Genomic DNA, 18,659 nt, shown 5'->3' on the forward strand with positions numbered 1-18,659 from the left:
ACTTAATCCTAAGGTATGAAACTATTAGAACTCTAGAGGAAAAAGTTGGAAACACTCTCCTAGACATTGGCCTGGGCAAAGAGTTTATGAAGGAGTCTCCAAAGACAATCACAGCAGCAACAAAAATAAATAAATGGGACATGATCAAACTACAAAGCTTTTGCACAGCCAAAGAAATAGTCATGAAAGTAAACAGACAACCTACAGAATGGGAGAAAATTTTTGCATCCTATGCATCCGATAAGGGACTGATAACTATAATATACTTAGAACTCACGAAAATTAGGAAGAAAAAAATCAAATAACCCCATTAAAAAGTGGGCAAAGGACTTGAACAGAAACTTTTCTGAAGAAGACAGAAGAATGGCCAACAAACATATGAAGAAATGCTCAACATCTCTAATCATCATGGAAATGCAAATCAAAACCACAATGAGATATCACTTAACCCCAGTGAGAATGGCCTTTATCAAAAAATCTCCAACAGTAAATGCTGGCGTGGTTGCGGAGAGAGAGGAACACTCCTACACTGCTGGTGGGACTGCAAACTAGTTCAATCTCTGTGGAAAGCAATATGGAGATACCTTAAAGCGATACAAGTGAATCTACCATTTGATCCAGCAATCCCATTGCTGGGCATCTACCCAAATGATCCAGTGACACTCTACAAAAAAGACACCTGCACTCGAATGTTTATAGCAGCACAATTCATAATTACAAGGCTGTGGAAACAGCCCAAGTGCCCATCAATCCAAGAATGGATTAATTAAATGTGTTATATGTATACCATGGAGTACTATTCAGCTCTAAGAAACAATGGTGATATAGCACATCTTATATTTTCCTGGTTAGAGGTGGAACCCATACTACTAAGTGAAGTATCCCAAGAATGGAAAAACAATCACCAGATATATTCTCCAGCAAACTGGTATTAACTGAGTAGCACCTAAGTGGTCACATAGGTACTACAGTAATAGGGTATTTGGCAGGTGTGAGGGGGGAGGGGGGCGGGTATATACATACATAATGAGTGAGATGTGCACCATCTAGTGGATGGTCATGATGGAGACTCAGACTTTTGGGGTGAGGGTGGGAAATGGGCTTTTATTGAAACCTTAATATCTGTACCCCCATAATATGCCAAAATAAAAAATAAAAACAAAACAAAAACAAAACAAAACAAAAACCAGTGAGATATCACCTTACCCGTGTTAGAATAGCTTTATTAACCTCTGTGGAATGCAATATATAGATACCTTAAAGCAATACAAGTGGATCTACCATTTGATCCAGCAATCCCATTACTGGGCATGTACCCAAAAGTACAAAAATCACTCTATGAAAAGGACACCTGCACTCAAATGTTTATAGCAGCACAATTTACAATTGCAAAGATATGGAAACAACCCAAGTGCCCATCAATACATGAGTGGATTAATAAAATGTGATATATGTATACCATGGAATACTATTCAGCTATAAGAAACAACAGTGATATAGCACCTCTTGTATGTTCCTCGATAGAGCTGGAACCTATTCTATTAAGTGAAGTATCCCAAGAAGGGAAAAATAAGCACCACATGTACTCACCAGCAAACTGGTATTTACTGAGCAGCACCTAAGTGGACACATAGGAACTACAGTAATTGGGTATTGGGCAGGTAGAAGGGGGGAGGGGATGGGTATATATATACATAAAGAGTGCGATGTGCACTAACTGGGGGATGGATACGCTTGAAGGTCTGATTCAAGGGGGTGGGGGCCAAGGTCAATATACATAACTTTAACATTTATGCCCCCATAATATGCTGAAAAAAAAGTCCAAAAACAATAGATACTAGTGTGTGTGCAGATCAAAAGGAATTGTTTTACGCTGTTGGTGAGACTGGAAATTAGTACTAATTCTAAGGAATATAATATGGAGATACCTCAAACAACTAAAAGTTGACCTACCTATCGATCCAGAAATCCCATCACTGGGTATTTTCCCAAAGAAAAAGAAGTCATTTTATCAAAAAGACACATGTACTGGAATGTTTATTGCATCACAATTCACAATTGCAAAGATGTGATATCAGTTCAAGTGCCCATCGATTCATGAGTGGATTAATATAATCTGGTATATGTATACCATGGAGTACTACTCATCCATAAAAAAGATGAATTAATTTTTTGCAACAATCTAGATGGAACTAGAAACCATTCTCCTAAGTGAAGTATCTAAAGAATGGAAAAAGAAACACCACATGAACTCACTTTTAAATTGGAACTAACCAATGACCATACATATGCATACAGGGAAGTAAAACACAGTGGAAATCAGGCAGTGGGGAAGGGGAAGGAGGGGATGGACAAAAACCTACCTAATGGGTACAGTGAACCTGATATGGACAATGGGCACACTGTAGCTGTGGCTCATGCATTACAAAAACAATCCATGTAACCAAACCATTTGTACCCCCTTCTTATTTTGAAATATAAAAAGAAATGCATATTCTCAGCCTCAGCCCAGATACTGAGTAAGAATCTGCATTTTACCAAGAGCTCCAGGTTATTTCTCTGAACTTTAACATTAGAGAAGCTCTGTTCTAGTCTTCTACCATCACTGCCAAGAAATTAACTGGTCTCTCTTGAACACTTGTGAGAAATTATTTTTGGTAGTTCATTCTTGGGTGTTAGGGGAAGGGAAGGATATTGCTCTGCTAAAGTCTGGTCACTTTAATTTTTGTCTTATCTTTTAAATCTATACATTGTCATTGAGGCCAATAAGAATGTGTAAAACTCAATGTGCAAGTATAAACAGTCTTTCAAGTCATGTTAAAAAAAAATCTGTTGCATATTTGGGACTTAGCTTACCATTTCCTTGGAGGAGGGGCTTGCTTGCTTTACTATGTGTTAAGAGGAGAGAGTGGAAGGCACACAGCACAGTCCATGGGAAATTCCATCCTGGTCAGTGAGGTAAGTAAGATAATGTTCCCTGTTGAACATTTCATTTGGAAGATTGGTAACATGATGTTTTGTCATAATCTTTCAAGTCTTTGAAACTATGCCACTGAGATGCTTCCTTCTACTTTGATAGTATGAAAAGTGATCAAATTGTATGTTTGGAAAACCATAGTTGTCTTTATGAATTCAGTGAACTACAAACCATCAAAATATGTTTTCTAAAATCTTTATTCACAAGCAATTTGGAATTTAACAATTCCAGTTTCATACAGCTGTAGGATTTGCCATCTTCTTGGTAGGTCTAAAGCATTTATTGATTTACAAATTGCTTTTCATGCCATCTCCAATACCCTTCTTGGTCCACATTTGACAACTGGTACTGGCATTTGCCACAATGATCAACCTATATTTAATGGAGAGGTTATTTGCTATAACCTTCTTATAATAGTAGCTTTGGAGTTTTTTTGTTAAATCTCCATCTCATTATTATTATTATTTTATTGAATTATTTTTGATGGCTCCTATTAGAGGATGAGAAACACATTGTTGAATTACAGTTAATAGATATAGCTAGCATATAATACTTTATAATTTATGAAACATTTCAGATATGTAATCTTATTTGATGGTAGAGAGATATTTTCCCCTTAGTACAGATGAATAAACTAAAACTAAGTTAAGTTCAGAAAACAACTCAAGATCACCCAGCAAGTAAACTGTGAAGTTAGGACTCCAATCAGGGTCTTCACATTCTCAATCTGATTTTCTTTCCACCAAGTCACAATGCCTTCATAACGGTTTGGATGCTAATATTTGGGCTGTACTCTGTTGGCGGCTGGGCTGAATCATTTGTTGTCATTCAGCTATACTGCCTCTTCATTTGCATTTCAAATAAAAAGCCAGAAATGACTCATCTTTATCCAGAATTCTCTTCTCCATATAGTTTAAGGTTAAAGTCCACGAACAAGAACATCACCTGGGCACAATTTGGAATTCAGCAGAGAAATAGAGGGCATTATTTTTAGGAGGCAGTTGTAGGCAGACATGGACAGACTTGGGGTTTGAAGTGATTTGTCGTGGGGGGAGGGCGTTTCTGGAAAATCTATTACATCCTGAGGGGCTTCCAGAAAAGCACTTAAGAACAACCTGTTTTGGTGTTTTGTTACCAGCTATCTTGTCTGTAGTGACTTATTTTTTTTTTTTTTTAATTTCAGCATCTTACAAGGGTACAAACGTTTTGGTTACGTGTATTACTTTTGTACACTTTGAGTCAAAGTTGTAAGTGTGTCTACCACCCAAATAGTGTGCGTTGCACCCATTAGGTGTGAATTTACCTGTCCCCTCTTCCTCCCTCCCACCTGCTTGATTTCTATTGAGTTTTACTTCCATGTGTGCACATGAAAGTTGATTGATTACTTCCAATTTAATAGTGAGTACATGTGGTATTTCTTTTTCCATTCTTGTAATACCTCACTTAGAAGAATTGTACCAGTTCCATCCAGGTTGTTACAAAAGGTATTAGTTCACCATATTTTTTTTTTTTTTGAGACAGAGTCTCGCTTTCTTGCCCAGGCTAGAGTGAGTGCCATGGCGTCAGCCTCGCTCACAGCAACCTCAGACTCCTGGGCTCAAGCGATCCTCCTGCCTCAGCCTCCCGAGTAGCTGGGACTACAGGCACGAGCCACCATGCCCGGCTGATTTTTATATTATATATATTAGTTGGCCAATTAATTTCTTTCTATTTTTATGGTAGAGACGGGGTCTCGCTCAGGCTGGTTTTGAACTCCTGACCTTGAGCAATCCGCCCGCCTCGGCCTCCCAGAGTGCTAGGATTACAGGCGTGAGCCACCGCGCCCGGCAAGTTCACCATATTTTTAATGGTTGACTAGTACCTCTTCTCCCCCAGCACTTTTAATTCTTGTATAGGCCCCTAAGTCTTAGGGAAACAAAACCACAAACAGCCTTCACATTAAGAGTACATTGCATGGCTTTTATTTCCCCGATTAAACCTTGAATAATGTAGGATTCTAGGTGAAATGAGCTTTTTCCCATCCTCCTCCTATAATTTCTAAAACAATAACATTTCCATGGCTATTTCATTTCATGAGTAATTTTGTTAGATGTTAAACTGATATTTCAATTACAGAATATTTGGAAATTCAACATCTTTTCAGTGCATACACAATATTATTTCACATGGGTATAATATAGTTTATCTACCCATGTTCATGTAGATTAGCATTTGAAAAACTTTTTCCTATTTTTTAGCTATGCTATACCACACTGTTTTTAATATATGTGCACACCAATCTCTGAATTTTGTGTTTTTTCTTAGCATAAATTCCTACCCTGAATATAATTATTTGAAAACCACCTTTATCTCTTCATTGCTTAAAATATCTATCAATTGCTTTCTGTAGATCAGACATTGTGTTAGGCACTATGGATGCTGTATTGAAACAGACAAACATGGACTCCTCCCTAACTGAGTTTACAGTTTAGCTGGACTACAGTACAGTTAAGAGGCAAATAACAACAACTGTTATGAACCTTATGCAGAGGAATATATAATAATGGAATAGAACCTAGGAGGACCTCCTGGAGGAAATGACATTTATGAAATTAAAGAAAGCACAGGAACAAAGCATTAAGGTATGGTGGTAGAAGCGAAAGCACATTAAAAGCCAGGAGATGAGAAAACAGGGTACTTTGAAGAAAATAAATGGAAGTCCATAACGCCGAGAGCAGAAGGCATGAAAGGGTGACCATGGGATGGCTGAGACAGGATGTGTGCTGAGGGGCCAGCTCATTCTGGGCTTGGTAGACCATCTTAAAAGTTTTGGATTTTAACTTGAATGTAATGGGAAGCCATTGGAAGGTTTTTAGCACTGGGATTGGGAACATTGACAAGTAGTAGATTGGCTGAGGAGAGATAATAGGTTCCATGTTAGACAAATTAAAGTTTAGATTCCTGTGGAACATCCAAAAGAAGATGCCTAGTAGGGTGTTGCATACATAGTTCTTGACCTCCAGAAAGGAGATATTATGGGAAATATAGATTTGAAAATCACCATTTTATATTGAAGCTGGATATGTTTAATTGGATGAAGGTCACCTGTTTTGTGCTCTGGCTACTGCCCACATCAGAGTTATCTGACATCTGTTGGATATGTATGTACCTAAATGCTCTGCAGAGCTGATGAAGCTGACTATCTATGGGAAATATTTACGCAATTTCCATTTTTAACAAGCTCCCCAGGTGATTTATCTGCACATTAAACATGAAAATCATGGCCTAGGGAAAGTCCCCCTCATATGGTGGTCCTGTAAGCAGACCATTTTCACTTAGCTAGCCTCTGCTCAGACTCTAAGATTCAGTTCAGGTATCATCTCCTCCAGGAAGCTTTCCCTGATGCTCCCCACAATCTGGATTAGGTGTCACCTCTTTGTGCTCCCAGAGGGTTTCATATGTCTTAACACTTAGGTCATTGCATTGGCTTCATTAGTTTGCATGTCTGCTTCTCTACTAGTGGGTTAGGTCTTCAGGATTGTGTTTTATTTTTTTATTCTTTCTAGTTCCTCAACTCTTACTCTATGCATGCCATGTGGTAACTATGTAGGACATGCTGTGTTTGTTGAACTGAATTGAATTATGGCTCCATTTGTTATTAGTCCTATGTATTTGTGCAAATCAATTAATTTCTCATAGTGCCAGTTTCTTAATCTATAACTCAGAAATATTTTCTGTCCTTCCCATGTTATATCATGGAATTGTTATGCACATTACATGAGATTAAAGATGAGAGAATTCCTTGTTTAATATAAAGCACTATTAAGCCATGAGTTATTATAAAATGATAGTTTTAAGTAGAATACTGTGTTTGTATGGGGCTTTTGATTTTAGATGATAAATAATGGTGTCATCATTGATCAAAATGCTTGTGGCTCTCATCTCGTGGCACTATCTTTATTGATTTATATGATGGCAATAATCTGAGTGTCTGAAAGCTGCACTGGCCTTGAATGGTACTTGACTCTAGACACCCATGTAGTGTTGTGACTGTGCTTCCCTCTCTATGGGCCTGACTGGCTTAAACTGCTCCCAGACAGCCATTGCAATTTTCAGATCCTTCAAAATCAACACCCTTTCGGGTAATTCCTACCACTGTGTTCTATATTCCCAAAGGGGAAGATGGCTTTCTGCCAGGGAATTATGTCTATTTCAATTAACCGTGAATCTTCAAATAACAATAGGTCTCACAGTCCCTGAATTATTCCTGGCTCACTCAACTTTCTAACCTTTTGTGTGAATTAATGTAAATAAGTTATCTTGGAATGCCACCTTGCTGATTTACCTACTTAGGTCTACCATGAACCTCTATTCCAAAATGGAGCCAATAGCTCTCTCTCTGCCCTTGAAGTAGGCACCCAGTATTATCAGGGTACACTTCTCTTTATTCTCCCACTGTGGAGAGTGCCAGAGAAATATTGATCCTCTATTAGAGCAAAACTGTGCTGGGGAAAAAAAAGAAAAGAAATTTTTGATCTTCTAGTTATATGTTTTTGTTCCATGTCCTAGAGATCCCCAAATCCCTTCAGGCCAAAGACTAAAGCTGTAGCCTCCTTTTTTTGTAATCATAGCTCACTGCAACATCAAACTCCTGGGCTCAAGAAGTCCTCCTACCTAACTAACCCTGCCACCATACCTGGCCTGCAGCGTCCTTTTGACTGGTCTAGTATCTTTCATGCAGTAGGCACTTGATAAATATTTGCTGAATTTAATCACTAAAACTCTATTTTCATTGTTATATAGTCACACTTTATATATTAGACCAAAAACTTCTTACCTGTTACAGAAACAATTTTAGTTTCACATTTTTCAAAAACTGAGGTTGAAATTGAATAGTGACATTTTTCCCCAAAGCAGGGAACCCTAAGAAAAATATATGATACCCATTTGTCATACAAATGTGATCTCTTTACATACTATTGTATGCTTGATATCAGGAAGCCAAGAACAGTGAGTTTTTTCCAGTAATGAGGTTAAATATACACCAATACAGCCTCCATTGCTTGTCTGCCTACCTTGGAGGCTAGTGGTTTGAGAGCTAATGTATACATATGAATAGCATTGCAAACCTAATTAACCCAAATGGGGAATCACAAGTAGGTCAGGCCCAATATCATAACCCAACCTCCTCAGATGGAAGAATATACTTGATGTCTGTCTGCATTTCTGATGGCAGGCTTAAACCCGCACATGCCAAGAAAGGTCAGCTTTTCTACCTAAAAGCACATAGCATATCATACCACAAGCATATCATCTGTAAGTAATCAGAAACATTAAAAAGCAAACTAGATAAGACTGGCAGAACAACTCTTCATGTAGACTTTGTCTTTTGACCAGATTCACAACCCTTTAGAAGTAGATCAGACACTAAGGAATGCCAGTCACTGTCTCATTTTAACCATGTCATGTGGGGCTTCAGTGAGCACAGCATAGCAGTTATGAACATGAACCCAGGATCCCCATGTGAATTCTGGCTCCAAGCCTCACAAGCTGTGTGAACTTGGTAAAGTCCCTCAAGTTCCCTGACCTTTATCTCTCAAGTAAGTCAGATGGGCTTATAGGTCCAATGTAGTACCTGGCAGGTTCAGGTGGTAAGTACCAACTGACAGGGACCTGACATTGGTCTTAGCAGCCTTTGTGCTTCAGCTAAGGGCTACATTCCAGAGTTCCCAAGTCTGTGTTTTCTCCTCTTCCCTGAACCTCCAGGAACCATAAGCACCTTCCTATTTTCCTTCCTGGGGTCGGATTGAGGCTCTCCTGCCCATACCATAGCCAGTCGGGTGACCATGGAGAGTGCTGAGTGGCCTCTGCATGGGAGAATAAACTCGACTATGCATTGAAGTGAAATATTTCAGTTAGACAGTCTGGGAAAAATGAGTGTGGGAGGAGAGGTAGATAAGTCCCAGTGAGCTGAGGCAGAAACTGTCTTGAGATCTTGAGAGGGGGATTTAGTTGTTCAAGTCCTGTGAGTGAGCAGTGACAGAGTGTGGCAAGTGACAGCATGGACAAGGGAAGAGTGGGGAGGATAGAGAGAGCAGCAGTGTGTTGGGTGCAGGGCATGGTGGGTGCCTGGAGAAGGGGGGCCGGGAGGTAGTCCGTCCACTCCACTTCAGCCACACTGGCCTCCTGGCTGTCCTTGGGTCTTGCCAGCCTCATTCCCTAATTAGAGCCTTTTCACTGGTTGTTCCTTCATCCTAGGATACTTCTGCCCTACACATCCACATCACTCCCCTCCCTTATGCTTTTCAAGTCAAATGCCACCTTTTTGTTGAGGCCTACACTGGCCACCCTTTTAAAAATTGCAACCGGCCCTTCATTCCAAGGCACATCCATTTTGCTCTGCCCAACTCTACGTGTTCTTTATTCCACACCACTTACCGCTTTCTAACCTACTGTATAATTAACTTATTCATTGTGTCTGCAGTCTATGGTCTGTCTCATGCCAGTAGCAGATAAGCCAAATGAGGACAATGATCTTTGTCTGTTTTGTTCACTGATCTGCTTCACATGTCTGGAATAGTACCTGGTTAAAATTAGGCACTCTGTAAATATTTGCTAAATGTATAAATAAAGGCTTATCAGAAATAGCCAAGAGAAATAAAGTAAGCATGTGCCTGCATCCTCTAGGGACTCATAGTCCACTGGGATAAACAGAGACACTGATATTTAGGCCAATATAAGCTAGACTATATTCAGTGTTACATTAGACCTAACAAACAGAGCCTTGGGGAAGAAGGAGAGATAAATTCTGACTATGAGCATCTGGGAAGAGTGGTTGGAGGAGGCAGAATTTTAACTTGGATTTGGTAAATGAGTAAAACCTAGAAAGGTAAGTCTATGGCATGCTCACCCTCTCTGCATGCCTGCCTTATTCTTCGGGTTGGACTAAAAGCACACCTAAATGTGAGAGTCAGGGAAACATCTTTCATGGAGGGAGCACTGGATGGGGATGAGGGGGGTGGCACAGGAAGGGTTGGTTCAAGAAGGATTGGAGATGCATAATCAGGTTGCCATATCTATTTTCCAGCCCAGTTCTCCTTAGGATTGGATAGAAACCAGAGATACTGGGCAGATGCTCTTTCTATGAATAAAGATTGCCCAAGTGATGGGCTTTTCAATTATCAGATGCCTCCTGAAGGCATAACAGATGGGGTACAGGAGGACACAGAACCCTAAGAAATTTATATATGTGATGTATACAAATAAATTTGTAATGGAATAGGAGATAAAAAAAATAAAGAAATTTATATATGTGGCTTTGTCTTAGAGGACATTACACCTTAGGCTATTTATAACAGTCAAATAAATGTAGTAGAATTAAACAGTAAAAAGTATGTTGTTCAGTGGAACTAAATCATGGAAATTTTGGAAGACATGAAGTTACATCTGTGAATAGATTGCATTCCAGATCAAATACTACAACTCTAAAATTCTAACACTTTATAACTCTTATAATTTACAACAACTATCATTATAACTATATGCAACTATATCTGTAACTATATAACTGTGACTACCCATAACTAATCCTATAACTCTGTATATTATACACATAACCAACTTTAGCTAACTATAACTAAAACCAAGCACAAGCACACAAACCATAAGCATAACTAACCACAATTTCAATTAATCATAACTAAAAACCATGTATTATTTCCCACATCCAGTAACCACAACTAGTTAACAAGAATATGTAGTAACCAAAACTACTTAGAAGCCACAAAACAGCAGCTACAAATTAGAAACGACAAGTAGTTAGAACCCACAAACCAGCAATAACAACTAGCTAGTAGTTACAAATTGACAACCACAACTTGTTGGTACCACCAACCTGGTAAGCAGGACTACTTAGCAGACAGAATCTGGTAACTACAACTTTTTAGTAGCAACACATAGTGACCATGACTAGTTAGCAGCTATAAACTGGTAACTCCAAACTATTCCCAATCCAGCAACTCCAACTAGTTAGTGATCACAAACTAGCCATTGTGACTATTTAGTAGACCAACATGGTAACCTAAACTCATTAGCAACCCTAACTGTTTAAATACAACTAGTTAATAACCACAAATCAGCAATCACAACTAATCAGTAACTATATAATGGTAACCACAACTAGCTAGCAACTACACCTAGTAGTGTTATGACTGGTTAGCAGTCATAAATCTGCAACTGTGAGTAGGTTGTAGCCATAACCAGTAACCACAACTAGTCAGGAACTATAATGAACAATATTAGCTGCAATTAATCATAATTATAGCTAGTAACATACTAGCTATGACCAACTATACTTAACCATAACTAATGATAACTTTGACTATAACTATGACTAACTATTTCTTTAACATATTTGAAGAAAAAAAAAACTGATGATACAGAAACTGCCTACCAAAGGCTTTTTGGAATTCCTTAAGATGCCTTTTGTTTTGGAACATGGAAATGTGGGAATGTGAGGAAGAAGGGAATGTGAGGTACTCTGGGAAGGCTGGAATGTCAATAGTGTGTGTGGGTTTATGCTCTTTATGAAGGACTGCTATTCTGGAGGCTATTGCTGGGTAAACCAAAAAGAGGGTAGTCAACCTTGAGTGTCTGATTAGTTCAGAGCTAGGAATTCCAGCTAGTGAAGCTGGGGCATGGAGAGTAATTTTTAGTTCCAAGAATGGGGCCTGGTGAGAGGGTTCAATGTGAATGCTGAATGATCAAGTGTGTGAATCTAATTATTGTAAGGAATGGGTTTGGTAAAGTAATAATATCCACTGAAAATAATTTCTTAGCCCAGGAAGGCAGAAAAGGACATATATCTAATTATTAATAAGAATATATTATTAAAAGAGGTGGCTTTTTTTTTTTTTTTGGTTTTGGTTTTTCCTTTTATTCTCCCTCTTTTATGTAGCCAGTAATGGGAAGAGAGAGTGAGCTATGAAGGAGCCAAGGGATGATTTCCATATAAGCATTGCTTTACTCTGCATAGAGCCACATCAGATTGCAATTCACTTTGGCCCAGTTGACCAGCAGGTCATTACTTTGATCATCTCTGCTCTAGCATGATCAGAATGCCATAAGCCATTTTTTGTTGTGTGCTTAACACAGGGTAGAGAAAGAGCCAATGCAATCTGATGATTGCATTGCAAGATGACTGGTGGAAGGCTGACCTTGATAAGTCCTCTGAAGAAGTTTCTTTGAATATGTGAAAAGTTAGACAGCCGGTCACTTTTAGCCACTCGTATTGTTTCTACCCTTCCTCTGTACCTTTTTTTTTCTGGAACATTCTTTCACACATGGGTATCATGTAGGCTTAATAACTGTTAATAGGATGGATTAATCCTCATGCCCAATAGAGAGAACTTTTAGCAGTACTATTTTATAGTGGAATGACTACTTTTTCTAACTTCAAGCCCTGATTCCATGTTAGAATAGGTTGGTACTGGGATATGGAATAGGATTTGGGATGGCATTAGATTTAGTGGTCACTGGTAGGAGTATCTGGGAAGTGCTTGGGTTGTCCTAATTGTGCACTTTGGGTAAGGATTGCAGACCAAGTAAAACAGTCACAGAGTTGTAAACATCAGGCCTCTGATTGGTTCAGAAAAGGAACTTGCAATGGCATGGTAACAGATGAGGCATAGAGAGGATGAATGATGGCCAATCACAGAAGTGTGGCCTGAAGGAGAGGAGCCATATTTGGGGGTGGGAATGGAGTACAATGCTCAATAATCATTTGCTTCATTTACTGTGTGTCATTGGGAAATGGGGTGGTGAGATGAGACTGACAAAAACAGGGTTCTCCTGAACTTGGGTAGTGGCTGCCTTGTGACTATCACTATACTTGCAGGTGTCACCGTTGAGAAGGTTCAGAGCTGGTAGAAGTTAAAGAATCGGAGACTTCTCAAAATACCAGAAGTTTCTTCTGTATACTTGGCAGCAGTATTATGTGACCATAAAAGAAGAACTGCGAATTTTAGGTGGGAATTAAAATGCACACATATTCAACACAAGGGACCACTAGGACTTCACTAAAAATGAAAATAATTGTTTTATATATTTGAGAGCAAGCTGTCACTGAATGTGCTTAAGGAAGGGATAGAAAAAGAATTGTCCAGGGTCCTGCAATCTGGGTGGAATGATTGGAAAGGGGTCTATTTATATCCTTATTACTGTGTGATAATATGACCCTTAGTGATGAAAATAATAAAATAACAGATTCACTAAGATAGTCATGTAAAAATTACAAAATTGTGTCCATGTTTCTCCATCTAGTAGTACATTCTTTTTTTTTTTTTTTTTCTTTTTTTTTTTTTTAAATTAAATGGGTCTGTGGAATAGTAGTACATTCTTATTTCTCTTGTTATCTGGTCTTTTAATAGCAATGAACGGAACTGATTATTGTCTACTTCCTAAAATACTATCATCACTGGCTTCTGGGACACCACTCTCTCCTGGGTTTGCTACTACCTTTCTGGTTGCTCCTTATCATTCTTCCTTGCTAGATCCTCCTCATTTCCCCAAATTACAAACACTGACGTGTCAAGGACTTGATCCTCAGATGTCTTTTCTTTTCTATTCATAGTCATTCCTAATGTTATCTCATCTAGGATCATGGCTCTATGTGCCACCTATATTCTGCTGACTCTCAGATGTATATATCCTGTTCAGACTCTTGCACTGAACTCCCAATTCACATTTCTAGTTACATAATGAGCACCTCCAACTTGATGTCTATTAGATATCTCAAAATTAAAATGTCCCAAACCAAAGTCCTGATTTTCCCAGATAAACCTGCTCCTTCTGTGGGCTTCTCTACCCACAGAAAATGACACTGTATCATTTTCATTGCTCTGGCCAAAAATTTGAAGTCATGTTTGCTTTTCCTCTTTCTCTCACATCCTGTATTCAATCGATCAGTAAATGCAATTGGTTATAAATGTATAATGTATCTGGAATATGGCCACTTTATACTTCATCCACTTGTTTGACTCCAAAGTCCTTTTAATGGGCTACAGAACTCTACTCTGTCTGTCCCTTTGCTCTGTGACCTAATTTTCTTCTACTTTCCAATCTCATTCCATCAACTCCTGCCACATTGGTCTCTTTTCGCTGTTACGGATAATAGGCATGTTCTTGCCTCGTCTTTGTCTGTATTCACTGTTCTCTTATTCTGGAATGTTCTTCCTTTAGATATCTGCATGATTCATTTATTCACTTCCTTACATATTTACTCAAATGCCAGTGGGGCCTTTCCTGAATACCTCTTCTAAAATAACAACTCCCGCACCATCCCTATCCTCCAGGCTATATTTTTCTCCATATCTTTTGTCAGCATCATCTAAAAGCAGCTATAATTAACTTGTACTGCCACTGTGTGTCTCCTCTACTAGAATGCAGCTTCATGACAGCAAGGTCATTTTTTTTTAAGGTTACAAATACTTTTATTAAACCCAAGACATAATAGAGCATTACATGAAGAACCCAACTACATATCATCAGAGATAAAAATATGGATATAACAACAACAAAGGAAATAGCCTATCATTGAAAATACATTAATACAAAAAAGTTATGAGAAATCCATCACGAGATTTTAAAAAGTAATGTTCCCAATGATTTGACTAAGTAATCTGGGCAGGTGATGCAGTAGGAGGTAGGATTAACATTTTCAGAATCCTTTTAGTCCTGTAACGCTAAAATATATCAAGTCTGTTCAATATACCTTCAAGATTGGGTTAAGTCTACTAAGCTGTGAGTTCTCAGAATCTATAGTATCTAAATAATCACTATGAGAACTTTATTCACCTTCTAAATGCAGAGGGTTAAATTACCTAGCCTCTTCACAAGTTAGGATGCCTTGAAAAGTATGATCTTCAAAAATTAACAAATCTTTCATTTATAAATAAGTTTATTTATAAGGATATTTACATAATAAAAACAAAACACTTGAAACTCACAAGTTATACAAAGAAACTGATGTATAATAAAAACAGCAATATAGACTGACAGGCAGAAAGTTAAAGAAAGATTTAATAAAGAGTTAAATATCAAATAGACAACTTTACTTCTTCTAACTTTCACTTTGTCATCCACACTGAATTGGAATTGAACAATGGCTTTCTCTTTAGGTGGTCCTGTACTGGAAATTCTGGAAACTGGCAAATGATATTTTGATAGGAATTTAAAGGTAACGACCTATTTCCATGCAGTACCTAATGCTGCCTTAATACGAAGTCACGTTCAGTCTGCTTTGCAGTGAAATAACTTTAATCTGCTCTGCCGGGCTTGAAAAATGTCACCAACATTTTGCTGATGTGTGGAGTTGTGGCAGGAATAAACTACGATTTAGAGAGGAAGAGAACTGGAGCAGAAGTGACTGGGCAACAGTTTCAAGAGAAGCAAAAGCCAGGAGAGGGTAATCAATGAAAACATGCACAAGAGTAGGCAGAGTAATAAGCACAATTAGTGCGGTTGGGAAATGAACGGAAGGAATTAATCCATGGAGCAAGAAATGGGCTTCTTTCGTTACTACTCACTGGAAAACAACTTAGTGCCTAGCCAAACAAACGTGTTTTAACAGAAGTGTTTGAGAGGACCTGGGGGGGGGGGGTGTTAGTATATGGAATGCCACCTTTAAATTCAGGTTGAGTTCTTGTTGACATTGGTGAACATCTGCTTCAAATAGCAATAAAATGAAAGCTATATAATCTATACAGCTGCAGTTTTAAACTAACATAATAAAAAAGAACTTCAAATGAGACAAGCAAAAACAAGACATAAGCATTGTCAAATAAGGCACATGTAAAAATCTACACACATTATCCAGTGAAAGACAATATATATATATATATATATATATATTTGGAGGTAGAAATAATTACAAAAATACTGACATTTCTAAAGCATTAGCGTATTTGTTACAAACAATCACCAACTAATCCCCATTCAGAAAACTGCTTTGTAAAATGATTATTCAACATCTTCAGGACTTCATATTTGTGGCTTTTTTTTTTTTTTTTTTTTTTTTGAAATTTCACGTGTGAGCATCCGGAGAGTTCAGTTAGTGGCAAAAAAGTTGTCCATAGTATGAGAAATGCAATATGGAAATTATAAAAAGTTATAAATGTCCATAAACCCCATGGTCACCATAATGTAAATGTCCTTGAGTGCACCAAGTTGATATTTCCTCATCAATTAGGAATTCCCAATTCTGACTTCACAGGCCCATTGACATCTTTAGTAAAGTGGCTATATCCGCTGGCATAGTCCCTTCGTCACCTTCATCGACTGTGGTCATATCTTGTTCTAGTTTCAATTTCTGCTGGTTAATTTTTAGCATGGATTCTTCAATAGTCCCTTGGCTTATTAATTTTATAACTAGCACTTCTTTAGTCTGGCCTACTCTATGGCATCTATCTTCTGCCTGTTTGTCATTGTAAGGATTACAGTCAATATCATGAAGTATGACAGCATTTGCTGATGTCAGATTTATTCCTAATCCACCAGCTTTTGTTGACAGCAGAAATACAAAGATATCCATATCGGTATTAAACTCATCAATTAGATGAATCCTTTCAGAAATCTGAGTTTTTCCATCTAATCTGAGGTACCTATGCTGATGATGTTTTAAGAGAACCTCTAAAATATCCAGCATCATGGTAAATTGGCTAAATAATACAACTCTATCACCCTTCTGTTTCAATTCGGACAAGATGCATCCTAAAGCTCGAAATTTTCCAGAATCTAAAATTAAATCCATGTCTAATTGGAAGCTATTGATGTGTCGATATTGTTGACAAAGTACATGTAGTTCAAAGTCTGTCATAACTTCCATATCTTCGAAGATCAGGTCAGGGTTAGCCTCACAGTGTGTAGGCTCCTTTAGCATAAGCTGAGACATTTCCTTGAGTTTTTCAGCTGTGTAATATTGGCGATGTAATAAAGGATGATTGGCCATTTTTCTCAGCTGCATCATGACATTACACATTTCTGTGTTTTTTTCCAGGTTATTGATAGATTTTTTCAATCTGTTGAAAAGACCCAAATAAAGTTGCTCCTGCTTCTCTGACATTGTACACAACTCAATTCGATCTTTCTTGGGGGGTAGCTGTTTGAGAACCTCTTCTTTTACTCTTCTGAGAATAAATGGCTTTATAATTTGTTTCGCATGTGCTATTCTCTCTTTTTCGTATATACTTTGCTCATCTGCTGATTTCGTTTTAGAAGAAAACATTCTCCGTATTTCACTGGTGCTACTACTGAACATGTGTGGCATGACAAAATTCAACATCGACATGAGTTGTAACAGATTATTCTGTACTGGCGTGCCTGTGAGCAGCAAACGATTATTTGCATTAATTGTCATGAGATGCTGGTAGCGGATGGAGCCCATGTTCTTCAGCATGTGGCCCTCATCGAAAATTGCATAATTAAGTTTCAGCCGTCAAAACAGACTACGGTCATCAGAGCTGCTGATGGCACAGTTATATTTGGTCACAATTACATTATAATCTTCATATCTACTATGAATGTTAAATCTAATTTGTTTACGTTCTTCTTGAGAACCATAGTAACAAAGTACCTTTAAAGTGGGGCACCATAAGTTAACTTCCCTTAACCAGTTATCTATAGTTGAGGCTGGAACAACGATCAAATGAGGACCATTATTACCCTCCTGATAGAGATATGCCAGAAATGCAATGGCTTGTATAGTTTTTCCTAGGCCCATTTCATCTGCCAAAATGCCGTTAAGTCCATGTTTATGCACCAATGCCAGCCAGTTCAAACCAACCTTCTGATAGGGCTTCAATGACAAACTTTGGTTTAGAATGGACGGCTGTTCTATGTTCCATCCACCTCCATTTCCAGTGAGCATGGTGACTTGTTTGGTCAGTTTATTTGAAAAGTCTTCACATTTGTTCATAAGCCTTATAACTACATCCCTTTCTTGGATCAGTGTCTTACAGTTCCATATCAAATCTTCTGATAAGCCATTAGATTTGGACATCTTTGTGAACAGTGCTTATGCTTTTCCTTCACCTAACGCTTCAATTCTAGGCTTCCAGAAACTTTTCTATCTTTCCAATTAAAAACGCTGCAGCCGAGGGGGAGGAGCAAGATGGCGGACGAATAACACCGCCAGACAGAGGGTCTCTGCAGAAAAGACCGATTCTAGCAGAAAATAGAGGACAGAAGCAAGAAGACGAGCATACAGCGGACAAGGGCCGGAAGGAGGGGTACCTGAGACCCCGGGAGACTCCACGGGAGGAGGCTGCGGAGGAGAACTGGAGGCTGAGACCACCAGAGCAGCCCGGAGACCAGCGGCAAGGGTAGGTGGATCTGCTGTTTCCCCTCCCCTGCATTCGGGACTGCTGGCGGGCTCCCCAGCGGGTGGAGAGACCTGCGGACATCAGCCCAGAGTCTGCCGCCGCCTGCCAACGGTGAGCCTGTAGCAGACGTGGCACCAGGTTCCCAACTTCCTCCAGGCACCTCCGTGTGCACGGACCCGAGCCGCGCGGCAGGCGCCATATTGCCTCCTCCTCCCCTCCACCGACCTTACCCGCAGCTGCCCAGAGAGACAATACTGCCACCAGCTGGAGGAACCTCCAGGGAACGGGACCTTCCCGTTTGGGACCCCGCCCGCCCTCCCAGGTGC

At 38.9% G+C, this 18,659-nt stretch overlaps 1 pseudogene; it reads right to left on the reverse strand.

The window, feature by feature from the left end:
- Window positions 1-16,035: 16,035 nt before the first annotated feature.
- LOC142865847 (SWI/SNF-related matrix-associated actin-dependent regulator of chromatin subfamily A containing DEAD/H box 1 pseudogene) lies at window positions 16,036-18,022 on the reverse strand (annotated as a pseudogene).
- Window positions 18,023-18,659: the final 637 nt, after the last annotated feature.

The sequence above is a fragment of the Microcebus murinus genome, chromosome X, assembly GCF_040939455.1.
Source record: "Microcebus murinus isolate Inina chromosome X, M.murinus_Inina_mat1.0, whole genome shotgun sequence".
Classification (NCBI taxonomy): Eukaryota; Metazoa; Chordata; class Mammalia; order Primates; family Cheirogaleidae; genus Microcebus; species Microcebus murinus.